This window comes from Hirundo rustica, chromosome 6, assembly GCF_015227805.2.
Source record: "Hirundo rustica isolate bHirRus1 chromosome 6, bHirRus1.pri.v3, whole genome shotgun sequence".
NCBI classification, from domain to species: domain Eukaryota; kingdom Metazoa; phylum Chordata; class Aves; order Passeriformes; family Hirundinidae; genus Hirundo; species Hirundo rustica.
The window spans coordinates 25,942,431-25,955,190 of NC_053455.1; the positions used below are offsets into that span (position 1 = coordinate 25,942,431).

Below are 12,760 nucleotides of genomic sequence, written 5' to 3' on the forward strand. Positions count from 1 at the left end.
TTTCTGAAACAATAGATATGGTAATTTGGAAATCAGATGACTATGATTTCATTTATTCTGGTAGGAAACACATGTAACAAGTTGTGTCAACAACATAAAATTAAATAGGATTATTTGATTTTCAGTTCTAGGTTTATTCCTTGTTAGCTTTCATTGCTCTAGATGACCCATGAATCAAAGGAAGTTTATTTGGGGATACCTGGAATTTTAAAATTTTCTACCCTTTTGCAAGTCTTGCATTTGGATATATGTTCTTAGTGCAAGTGAGAACAGGGGGTTGAACTTCATGAGTGTGCTTTCATGTGGCTATCACCTTGGTAATTACTGCAAACAAAGCCAAACCTTTCAATCTTCTCCAGCCGTTCCTAAGTGACTGGGGTACTCCTTGTACAAGTAAGCCATCAGTAAACTGAATTTTCAGATCAAGTCATGCCAGTGGGGTGGATGGGTGGCAGGACATCAGGGAGTATTTCAGAAGTGTTTCAGAGGGGAAAAGAAGTGGAGGCTGGAGTGATTTCAGTATGCAGAATATCGAGAGAGCCTTTAGTAGGAGAATATCTACTTCAGTCTCAGGTTCATTCCTCAGCACCTCAGCTGAACCAAACAAGTCAGTTATACTGTTCATGTGCTACGTGCTTCATGTGACTGGAAGATCAGGTCTCTGGTGTAAATAAGTGAGGTAATAGTCTGCTGATTGTTGGAAGTTCCTGAACAATCAGGACTCTGGTCTTTCTGCCAAAGTATTATTCACTGTAATTAGGACAATGAGCAGCACTAAAATTCTATTCACTGCACCTCTCATCTGTTCCTCTGGTGAACTTGTGCAGTCTTTCTTATAACTTCAAATCTGAAAATTGCTGTTGATATTAGTGAAATAGATGTGCATGTTTTAGGAAGGAATTTTTAAATCCAAAATGTGGTCAGGATACTAACGACCAGTGTGTATAGCTTGTATTACTTTTCTGGGATTGCTGGGACTTTGCTGAGGGAGGGAGTAGGAGAAGGCACGCCAGTACTGTAGCTATTCATGGAAAAGAGACAGTGAGTGCTGAAGATCTCATCAGTTTGCAATATTTTTATACTGATGCATCTTAAATAGTTGTAGGAGAAGGGAATACAGGTGACCTCATCCCTGATAAGTAACAGCTGTGTTAATTACCCAATACAGCCTCACCCCTGATGAGTAACAGCTATATCCAATAAGGATGAGTGAGATAAAAGAGGGGGGTTAGTGCGTAAGGGGAGAATCCTTAGGGAGGAGGATCTTTGAGGACCACAAAGGAGAGAATAATGAAGCAGACTCCTGGGGAGAGAGAATTATGGATGCAAGGTCAGTCTGGGAGAGAGAATTATGGATGCAAGGTCAGTCTGGGTCTGCAGTTAGAGCCTGTTGTTGGAACCTGCACTCATAGTCTAGCTGGGTGAAAGCCTGCATTTGGAGTCTGCAAACTGATTCCTGCAGTCACAGTTTAGCTGGAAATAGCAAGCAGTGAGAGGCTGCCAGGGAAACGTATGGTAGGGGCTTGCTGCAGCCAGAATCAGTGAATAGTTGGAGTCAGGATGGCTAAGCCATGAAGAAGAATAAACTAGGACACTTTTTATGCTGTGTTTAGCAAGAAGTCTCTGTCTCAGCTCATTTTTATCCTCTTATGAGAGGGCTGTTGCAAAAAATAGTCTCTACTATCAAGTCTTTTTTGTGATGTGGCAGAAGGTCTGGATTGGCCCTTGTCATATGCAGGTGATTGGCAGTGCTACAAGAAATGGGGGGTATTGGGGTAGCTTTGCCTGCAGCTTAGCAGTGTCAGGGCTAACAGGACTACTGTCTGTCTGCTCCCTTATGCTCTTACTGGCTTTCTTTTGCACACATACAGCATCCTCCTGCTGTTCCCAGCGTCCTTAGGCAAGTAGCAAGGTGAGGCTGGCCTGGGTGCTGTACTTTGACGGCTTGGCTGCTCCTGGGAAGCTGAGGATTGCTTTTGTTAAAGTTGAATGCCCATATAACTGTTAACTCCCAGCAGAATGGATGGAAGGTGACTGCTGAACAAGCTAGTGTAATCCACATATCTGAGACTGGATAGTTAGAGAGGCTTTGGTAAACCTTAACTGAACTGCTCAAGGTGTTTAAGCTGAGACATCTCACAAGAAAGGCTCTTGCTGTGGTTTTAGCACTTGCTACTTTCAGCATGACTTGGATTTCTGACAAGACATTCTTTGTGGTATGTAATTTTCTATTTCTGACCATAGCTTACCCTGAGAGGACACAAGAATAGCAGCTGTGAAACAAACAGGTGAAGCCTCTTACCCTAGCTTTTTATTTCTGCCAGCTTTAGTCTTTTAGTATTTTGGACAGGTGAAGCTACAGCTTAATTCCCTCTTTAAATGAAGAAATTTTCTTATGTGTAGTAGAAATACAGCTTGCTAGAGGGAGAGACCTGATGGCAGAATACAATGTGTTGTCAGTGTTAGGATGGTAGCTGTCAAAAGCGGACTTCATTGTAATCAGCTTGTCTTAAGCTTTACATGCAAGACAATTTGCATTCCAACTTTGACTTGTAAGATACCAAACCATACTTAAACAAGGAACAGTCCAGGGTCTTGATGTCTTTCAGGAAAGGTTTTTAATTTATGAGCTTAATTTATAAATACAGAAGTTACACAGAGCTGCATCTTCATTCCACAGGATAATATTCTGTGTTTATGTGCTGAAACCAGTGGATGTAAACCACTTCATGTGGAGACCTAGAGCATGCAACCTGCTTTTGTCATGGTTAAGCTAAACAAAGACTTAACTGGAGGAAGCATCTCCATTCTGGTGTTGTTTTATGTGGAAGTTACAAATAACTTTTTTGCTGTGTAATCTAAGTAGTTTTTCAAAATGCTAGTGTTGCACTATGGATATTTAAGATCACATCGTTAATCATCTTGGGGAGTAACAAAGTTATCTAAGTTCACTTCCTAAAGTGGATATTAATAAAGAGCAGAGAAGAAACAACATTTTAAAATACAATATTAGTAAACCTTTGGACAGGAGTAAAGATTAATTTGAAAGGACTAGGTACATAATAAAAGGGTTTCCTAATGTTGTGGAAATGATCAGGGGTCAGGTGTGCAGTGTGGGGAACAGAAAAGAAATCTTATGGATGCAAGTGGTGGTGAGTGTCATGCAGAAGACTACTCTATGCTAAAACATCACTAGATTATCTTAGTTGTGCACTCATTTGGAGAACCAAGATGGAAAGCAGGATTAGGCTGGCCTCTTGAGCTGTGAGTAAAAAATGTGAAAAGCAAATAATTTTCTTAGGAGGAAAAGTATAAATCTTACCCTTGCTGTCTCTGCTATTTATGTGAATTCTGGCAGGAAAAAGTTGAAAAGAAAGCCAGCTCAAGGAAGTCTAATCTTCCTCAAGCTGAAGAAGACAAGGTAGTTGCTAGGGTTAGAAAAAAGAGCTGATTTCACAGGGAAGCACAGGAGATAGTCAAGAGGCTGTGGAGGCAAAGAGACACGTGGTAGGGAGAAGCAGTAATTTTTCAGTTGTTTGCCTTTGTCTCTTGTGTCACATAAAGATGCCAAAATAAACATCTTTGCCATACACAGTGGTCAAATTTTCCATGTGCATCAGCTCCACTTGGTGTAAGTGCAAACAGCTGTGATGGAGAACTGGGAATATATGTAGATATTTAGGGATGTTCAAGAACTTATGAGAAAGAGAAGGATAAAGTCTACATTAAGAATGGAATAAGTTGCTTGCCTTTGACCCTGAACACCTTTGCAATCTATGAAATTAGTAGTATTGCATTATAATCTCATTTACAAGGTTTCCTCAAAGACAAAATAAAAAGACTACCAAGAGTACGGCCTTCAGAAATGAATAGAGTTTAGCTGAAGCTGAAAGGCCTTTTTTAACTTTTGAAAGAGTGTCATGTACGTTTCTGGCTGTTTGAGTGATGGAAAGGACTTCTTTTTTTTCTCACAGTATTTGAAAGTGAGTCAGGAAAATGCACAATGCATTTTATATGAACAAAAAGTATAATAGGAACTTTTAAAAGAGTGCTCAGGTGTAAGTCATCAAAAATGTATGTTTATATATTTTTGGGTGAATTTTATTAAAAGAAGACAACTGTTTGCTCAAGTGCCATCTGCAGTGGGTGAAGTAGAAGGAAGAAGTGAAAATAAATATTTTGTCTCTCTATTTTCTGATCATTTTATGAGAGAAGAGCTGCTATTTGTGGAAGACTATCTAAGTCTCCATGTCTGAAATGCACATCAGAACCCAAGCTATTTCTACTGTGGACATCCTGAGGACCAGTTTGATTTATTTCTGATGGTTCTTTAGGACTGGGTTTGGCATTGGAAGACATTGGACAGGATTTGAGGAAGGTCTGGTGAAAAACCCCTCAGCAATACAGTACATGTGCCGGCTTTTGGTACGGCTTAACCTGGCACTGCTTCAGTTTGCTTCCACTGACATCAGCTGCTGATTTTCCTCATGCACAGTGTATGCAAGAACACATCTGAGCTTTATGTTCAAGTTCTTTTGTTACCCAAATCTGTTTAGATGAAGGGGAGATTGGGCTATTGGGAGGGCAAAATCCACCACTCTGCTGCTTTGTCCTTCCTTTGGACAGCATTTTCAGGGCAAGAAATTGAAACAAAAGGATTGCTAATAATTCAGTGCCGAACTCATGCATTCTTTTCTGTAGTGGCCATGAAAAATTTTAAAAAATGGCAGAAATTGTTTGAGTTGAACTTTTCCCCCCGGGTTTTTCCAACTCTTTACAGTATTACATATTGTGCTTCTCTCATCTCTTTGAATGAAAGCAACTCTGTTGTGGGTTCTGACTTCCTTACATCCAACTCTTTCTCCCATCCACAGTCTTGCCTGGATTGTAGACATTTTGACAAAGGAACATCCTTTCATCCTGTGCCTTTATGTGTCTGTCACAATAGGATGCTTCCACCAGACTGTGGTATCCAGAAGCTACAACAGTGCAAATAAAACATAGCAGGAACCTCAATACTCAATTATCCACCATTGCTACTCAAAGGAAGTCTGGAAATATGGCCAGGATGTACCAAATCCTAGCCTTGGGCAACCCCAGGATACCATTGTTGATGCTAAAGTGTTGCACAGTGAAGCATCTGTCAGAGAGGAAGAAAGGGGGAATGAGATGAAATGTTTGATTGTTGTGTAAACAAAAAGAAAAAAATGAAGGTGTGGTACAGAATTAGAATAAGTAAATATGATGCCACATTCGTGAATATTGTGCAAACGAAAGCTAACAATTGATTCTATTTGGAGTCTTTGACTTTTTAAAGAGAAAACATTCATAAGTTTTTTTGGTTTTAATGACTGGTTTAGAGCAATTCAACAGGAAATCATGTATTTTACAATGTATTTTATATTTTTTTAATAGTCAAAAATGTGTTTCTCTTGGATTTTTTTCTCCTGTCTGTCTTTAAGAACCCTGATAGAAGTTCAGAGCTGTAGACTGGCTCACAAACAAGAGACCATTGCTGCTTTAAAAGCAAATTAATTTTAGTACAACTTATTTTTGATGCAAGATGCGCTGAATGGCTCTGAGAATTAGTAAAAACAACCCTTTGAAGTCTTGAATTTCTTTATTTCAGCATCTAACAGGGCCCAGTTTTATGGAGATGGAGGTTTGTGTACTTCATTTCAAAAAACCTGAACTCTGTAATTAGCATTAATTATCCTTTCTGGAGAGGCCTTTGGAAAAAAGCCAAGGATTAACTGAAAAGAGGAACCAACATGCCTTCTCTTCAGGGGTTGCCTGAGTTCAGCTTGGAGAGATTCTTCTGTGGAATGTGAGGCCATTACACTGGGCAGTCTCCTATAGGAGTTGGGTCTTTTGGTAAAACAGCTACATGTTAACATCTGGGCTTTTTTGGGCACTTTTTTTTTTTTCTTCCTTTTCCCCTTAACCGTCAACTGGACTGGAGGCTCTTCGGTGTGGAGAACAGGCCTTCCTAACTTCCTCCAGTAAGGTATTCCTCCCACTTTGTTGTGATATCTATCTGTGAAATTTCTTATGTGAGCCTTACAGTATTTATTTAAAATTTTATTTCCTGTATATACCACTGACAGAAGTCATATGAATGTGATGTTATTTTAAGAAGATAAATATTTAGAATTGTCTTCCTGTGGGAAATGCATTTAACTAGATTCTTGCCTCTTAAAACACTTATGTTAACTTTTGAAAGTGTCAATTGCACCTTCCACTCTATTAAGTTGCAGGTATATTATATATCAGAAAACAAAACCATTCAGGATTGTACAGAAGAGTGCCCAAAGCAGAGCTATGGCAGAAGCACTGAAGAAATCTACTTAAGGCTTACTATATAAAAAGTTATTTTGAATTGTTTGTAGTATTCTTAAATATGTAAGAGTGATTTGTATTGCATAAAAATTTTTAATGAAGTAAAGATTCCCCCTTTTCTGTAATAGCAACTCTGTTCTAGAAATCTGGTGACATTCTCACTGCAGAGATGCTCAGAGGAATTTTGAGGACTGAGAAATGAAACTTCTAAAAGGCTTTGTGTGTGTATCACCTGTGCTTAAGGGACTTGAAGTCTTGCACTTACTGTGTGTCTCAGCAAATAAATCACATCGAGTGACTGCATAGATCAAAAGTAGTTGTTTGCATGGCTTCTGCACCATATCCCCCCCAATCTCCATTCTCACTTGACAAAGGAGAGGGGCTGCCCTCAGCTCTAATGCAGTCCATGGCTGAAAATTAATTCCCTTTACCACTTTTATTCACATCACCTAATCAACCTTTGTAACACAAATACTGGAGTGTAAACAATTCTCTAGATAATTCATTATGTTTTCCCTTCTCTCTGGAGGAATACTTTGCCTTTGTTTTTTAACTATAAAATCTCTATACTAATTTTTAAAGTGCAGAAACATTGAAACTGGACTTCAAACACATTCATGTAGAATTGTCATGGTAAGCCATGCTGTCTGTGTTGCTTCAGTAAAATACATCTAAAGTGATGCTTTTTGGAGTGGAGGAAGTGTTATCTGCTAAACCCTTCTATGAGAGGATTTGGAAGGATCAAGAGGAGCCTTTAGGAATGGTCTACCGAAAGGATTTATTCATCTGAGCTGGGAATTGCATTTTACTACCCCTTAAATGTGTTTTTTTTTTTTTTTTTTTTTTTAACCTCTGATCACCTCCCTTAAGAATATGGAGTCCCTCTTAACTTGTTCTTTGTTTTTTGTCTTGAGTCCCTGCTGTGGAAAGGTCTAAAATGACAGCAGCTCCAAATGAGAAGGCATCTTTAAGACCAGTCTTGAGAGACTTTGCAGAACAAGGCTTCAGTGATATCACTCCTCCAAATTTTTCATCTGAAGCTGTTTGAGTAGTCATTTTCTTGTTGGTGGTTGCCCATTGGTTGGTTTTGTTTTTTTTTTTTTTTTTCCTCCTCTTCCTTCTTACCACCTTTCTTCTGGCTACTGTACATTTACTCTCATAAAATCACAGAGCAGCTCTATACCTCGGTGGCTGCACTATTTTAAAATTTTATGTTTGTTAAATGCTGTTTGATAAATATTATAGGAACATTGCTGCTTCTTTGCCTGATACGAATATTTGGGTATCAATTTTGCCATCAGTAATAAGATTGCCTTTGGGGGTGGTTTCTCTTACCCAGCTGAAGGACTTTTACACTACTGGAATGATTGAACTTGATGATCTTAGAGGTCTCTTCCAACCTGGCTGATTCCATAATTCTGTTCTATATTTACTGCTAAAAAATAGGGATTGCTGTTTACTGTGAAGTGACTCCTTGCTACTAGGTGGGTACACTTTCTTTGATACCTATGCTAAATTTATAACTCTGTCTTAAACACACTGAAATTTGCCTGAGGCACTTTTGAAAGCTTTGCTAGAGCTCAATATAGTTTGACCAGCAGAATGGCTAACGCTTACTTGGATTTCTCTTTACATGTGTCTTGGCATGTGCCGCTTTGTGGTTTCCTTCATCAAAGTACTGTGTTTTAAAACTGGATTCCCATCCCATGTTAGGTAGCTCTGATCTCACTAGGGTATCTGAGTTATTTTAATATCAAGCTATTTTTTTTTTTTTTCTGGAGTGGATTTCTAACTATAGAATGGCTCATAAATTGTCTTTTCTTAAGTAATGTTTATTTAGCAGCAAAGAAAATGGAATAAGAGTAATTGTTAAATGGTGAGTATCTGTGCCTGTGAGTTTGCCAGAAGGGGAGAGGCAGAAGAAGCATAAGGGTGTGAAAGCTAGTACATGCCTTTGGGCAATTTTTTAGTCAAACTGTGTAGGTTTCAGATGGTCTTGGTTTTCATCTCACAGTTTTCAGTTTTTCCACTATGGGAAAATTGTTCTAACCCAGGTTGTTTTGCTCTTAGAAAAGTGAATGTACAAGTTGTGCTAGATATAATCAGTACAGAGAAGTGAAAAGTATCTGGAAATAGGAATTGTTCATGCTGGTAGTCCCACTTTTACTTGACTAAACTGGTTGTGAAACTGACAGGATGCAGCAAAGGATCTGTGTGTTGTGGCAACAGAAGCTGACAGGAGTGTTGCTCTGCTGTGCTGAAGCTGTTTCTTAAGCTCATCCTTGGCTTCTTGCAGGTGCCACATCTTTGTCATCTGAGCAGAGGATTTGTGGCAAATGGGTGTGATCAAGGCCTTGGGCTAACATGAAGCCAAGCTCTGTCAGTGTACGTGGTCTTCTGGAACTCAGCATCAGGTGAGGATGGATGTAGCTGCAGTGTTGACAGATGTGAGGGGTGGCAGCGTTCTGCCAAGATGAACACAGGCTCTCTGTGTAAGATGCTAGTTGTTATGTACTCTTCACCTCACTAAATCTGAAATTCCTCCAGCTGTGAATGCCTGTTAGGGTCTCCTGAACAGATCTTTCACGCTGGTCTATCTCATAACAGTGCCAGTGAGTCCTGACAGAGACTCCTTTAATTCCTGCTTGCACTGAGTGCAAAACTTTCCTGCAGTAGTTTAGTAAATAGATATTTACTGAAGGGTTACTGAAAAGTCCCAGTGGGACACTGCTGGGAACTGGTGCATTTTCTGTAGAGTAAACAATGTCAGTACCAACTTCTATGCTTTCTCTGCAGGGATGCCCTTGTTTTAGAGACATTCAGCCCTCCAGGTGGATCAGTCGTCAGCCTGTTGGAAGTTTCTATCGAGATAGGGAATTTGCTGACTGGTATTGTCACATCTGTGTTCTTTTAATGACCTGTGTAACAGTTTCAGAGTGATTGAGTAGGGCCTGAATTATTTACTTTTCTTATTCTACTTCACAGAACTTGGTTGTGTTTTCCTTCAAAGAGGTGTTTGTCTAACTCACGTATAAGGAGAAAGTTTCTTAAAGATTGGGTTTGTGTTGTGGCATAGAATTCAATTTTATAAATATTTCAACAGACACTTATCTCTTTTGATGCCGTGCTGGTGGGTGTTGCAAAGTTGGCCTATGGTTGCTATATGTGAAGCCTGAAGGAGGAAATCTTGTTTCTCTGGAAGGGTGAGAATGAAATTGGATGCAATGTCACTCCAGGTGAACAGAACAGCTTTTGGTAAGGAGAACGCGAGTATAAAATGCTCATATAGATTAAGTCAAGACACGTAGGAGAAGCAGTGACATATTTAAGGTGGTTTATGTCAAACTTCTGTAAAAATACACAATGAACCCAGGTATGTATGGTATCACCTTTGACTGTCTGTTGCTTGCTGCCTCTCCTGGGCACAATTCATATGTATAAATACACCAAAGTGCTATATCCCGTGGAAGCAAAAACAGATGGCATGGTTCAGTGTTATATGTGTTTCTGAAGCACTCTGTAACAGCATTAATTGACCTAAAAGCCAGTCTGTGATGTCTGTCAGGATGCAGAATGTATTTTGGTAGCTTTCTCCCTCCAATGTTGTGCCTGTAGGTCCTACCACTTAGTATTTTGTTGCTTCCAAATGTAAATCAAAAGGCCAAAGAGTAAAACTGGAGGAGATATTGCTTGTCTCAAGGGGTCAGAAAACCTTTCCACATTAATAAATGGATTGCAGACTATGCATCCTAGATAACTCTCTGGCTAAGTCATGAAATAGTTATTTTTTGAATACTGATTTCCATTTCTATGGAATTGTGGTAAGTTTGAGGGGCTTTTTTTTCTGAAGTAACTACTTCATTATAGACAGTGTAATGAAGTAGTTATTTGTAGTGAATGCTATCTGCATGGCTGAAAGGCAGTGGGTTAAACCTGGAAGTTTCAGTTTACTTTTCTTTGTGAAGCTTGCTGCTTTGGTTTTTCACTCGTATACTGTGCTATTTCAGCTCTCAGGAATCTTTCAGAATCCAAGAACTTGACAGAATAGCAGCTCTGCTTTCATCCTTTGTGACATGACATCAAAAAATTCAGATTTAGTTTCAATTTTTCTGTGTATTTTGGCCACTTCAGAAGGAATAAGCAGTGGTTCAGGTATTCAGTTGCTGAAATTAGTTCATTAATTTCCACCTAAAAATTAAATGGAAGTGAATGTCCATATTTCCCAAGACCATGAGAAGTTGGTCATAGCCAGAGGGTTTGACTAATAATTGAGCTTGTGGTGAACAAAAATAAACTATTGCAAGATGCCTTAAAGCTGTGGAAGCTATTAAGACAAAATTTCTGTTAGGCTTTCCTGCTGGAACATCAAATTCCCCCAAACTGAAAACTGTTGCTCTTGAGACCCCTCAGGAGAACAGTGAATTAAGGTCTCTATTTGCTGCATGGTACTGATGCAGGATTTTGGGAAATGGAAAGTATTAGCATTGTATTCATTACTATAGTAAGAAAACAATGAAAATATTCAGGCAAAGCATGGAAAAAAAAGCGAAACTTGGTTTCAGTCATGGGTTTTCAGAAGATAGTCATGGAAGATAAAAAAGTTTTTTAGCATATCAAACTGAATGCTTGGCAACTGTTGGTCTTGAGCAATTCTGAATTTTTATACAGTGCTGAAGATGCATCTGAGACTAACAATTCCTTTGAAGGGTCTGAGCTTCCTATGGCTGTTGGAAGAAACCAAATATTTGGTTTCAGTAGCTTTAGTGCATGTTCTTCTGTGTGGGCCAAGCAAAGTCCCAGTTCCCTGAGCTGTAATTTGCTGGCAGCAACACTTTGATGTTTCCTCAGAAGAAGTAAGGAAAAGTCTGCCTAAAACTCAATTTTGTGAGTTGGAACTTTTGTTCCTGGAAGACATCAATGCAAATATCTGAGTATTTTACTTTCTATCAAAAAATGTGGGCTGAATTGACATCCTCCTGGAATAAATCAAGTCTATATATGCTATCATAAAAAGAACTACAGGAATTTTTGGTTCTTGGCACAAAGCCATGCAAAAGGTGCCTGAATCTTTCTTTTACTTTAACTGCATTCTTTCCATAACACTTGATCAAGATAAACTCCCCATTTTTTTGTTATTGGCCAAAAGTCTATAATTTGATTTTCAAATACATGATTTGTTGCCAAGCTCCTCTATTTATCTTTTGGTCATATTTTCTTCAGTTATGCAATAAATATTTAATTACAACCGTCACTGAAAGTTTTCTGCTTTACTTTTGTCTTGGGTACCTGTGTTGAAGAACCCATGACAAGTAATTGAAGTAGTATCTAATACCTGATGCATTATCCCGTGTGATGTGCTGGGGTTTACTTGTTTCAAGAAGCCCACCTCTCCATTTGACTGTAATTCACATTTTCTAATATAGACTTTAATTTCACTGTAGAAGTCCCTAATTTCCCAGGTATGAACTTGGTTTCTCTTCATAGGTTATTCTCTGTTCACCCCAATGTGGCTGAGGATGGAAAAGAGCAATAGCCTCAAAATGTGGCTGTGAGCTAGACTACCTGTTTTTGTAGTTATAAAGATATTTCTGATTGCTTTGGATATCTCTAGTATGTTTTAGCTTGTATCAGTATGGACTCCTAAACACCAACTGTAATGAAGTCCAAATGTAATGCACTGTAGAAAATATTTTAATTGCCTTTATCTAAGCTTTCCTCCTTCTGTTCCCCACTGTTATATCCTGGGGTTTTGTGATAACTGGCTTCCTATTCTTCCCTCCCCTGTCTCTCACCTATCTTGATTTAGAGAGAAATATTTTTTTACCTTTATCTGTTTTGCAAAATTTTTCCTATCCACTGTCTAAATATACTTCTAATTTCCTTTTAAGATAATACCCAAATACATAAACTACTTTCTTTTTTTTTTAGTGATCTGGTATCCTGGAGTTTTACTCCTGCCACCATTGGTTACATCAATTCCACCTTCACTTGTATATATGTGCACCTATTCCCACCTGCAGTAGATCAGATTCATGTTGTAAATCAGTAGACTTACATATGAGATGTGGAGACAGGAGGGTCATTAGTTTAGAAGATTCAATTCTACAGCCTAAATGATGTAATGATTTCCAAAGAGCTTTTGAAAATAATTATACAATAGTACTCTGGTTTAATTTTTTTCCCAAACTAATGACCTTATTTTAAAATGACTGTTCTGATAAAGATGTATTGTAAGTAATGTAAATAAATAAGCCATTTGATAGTGGGATGTGGGCTACTGGTCAGTTAACTTTAAAGTGGTAATGTTTTGTTTACATTTGTTGGAATAACCTAGACCTAGGATATAATTTTCCTCTCACAACTTTGACATTATGGAACTTTGGGGATTCTCTGTCTGCTGTGTGTTTCCATTAGGCACAGA

General features: G+C 38.6%; 1 long non-coding RNA gene across 1 annotated transcript; it reads left to right on the forward strand.

Annotated features, from left to right (window-relative positions):
* Window positions 1–1,239: 1,239 nt before the first annotated feature.
* LOC120754179 (uncharacterized) lies at window positions 1,240–12,469 on the forward strand. Its single transcript, XR_005701335.2, has 3 exons — window positions 1,240–1,330; window positions 8,636–8,753; window positions 9,136–12,469. It is a non-coding gene; the product is annotated as an uncharacterized LOC120754179 (long non-coding RNA).
* Window positions 12,470–12,760: the final 291 nt, after the last annotated feature.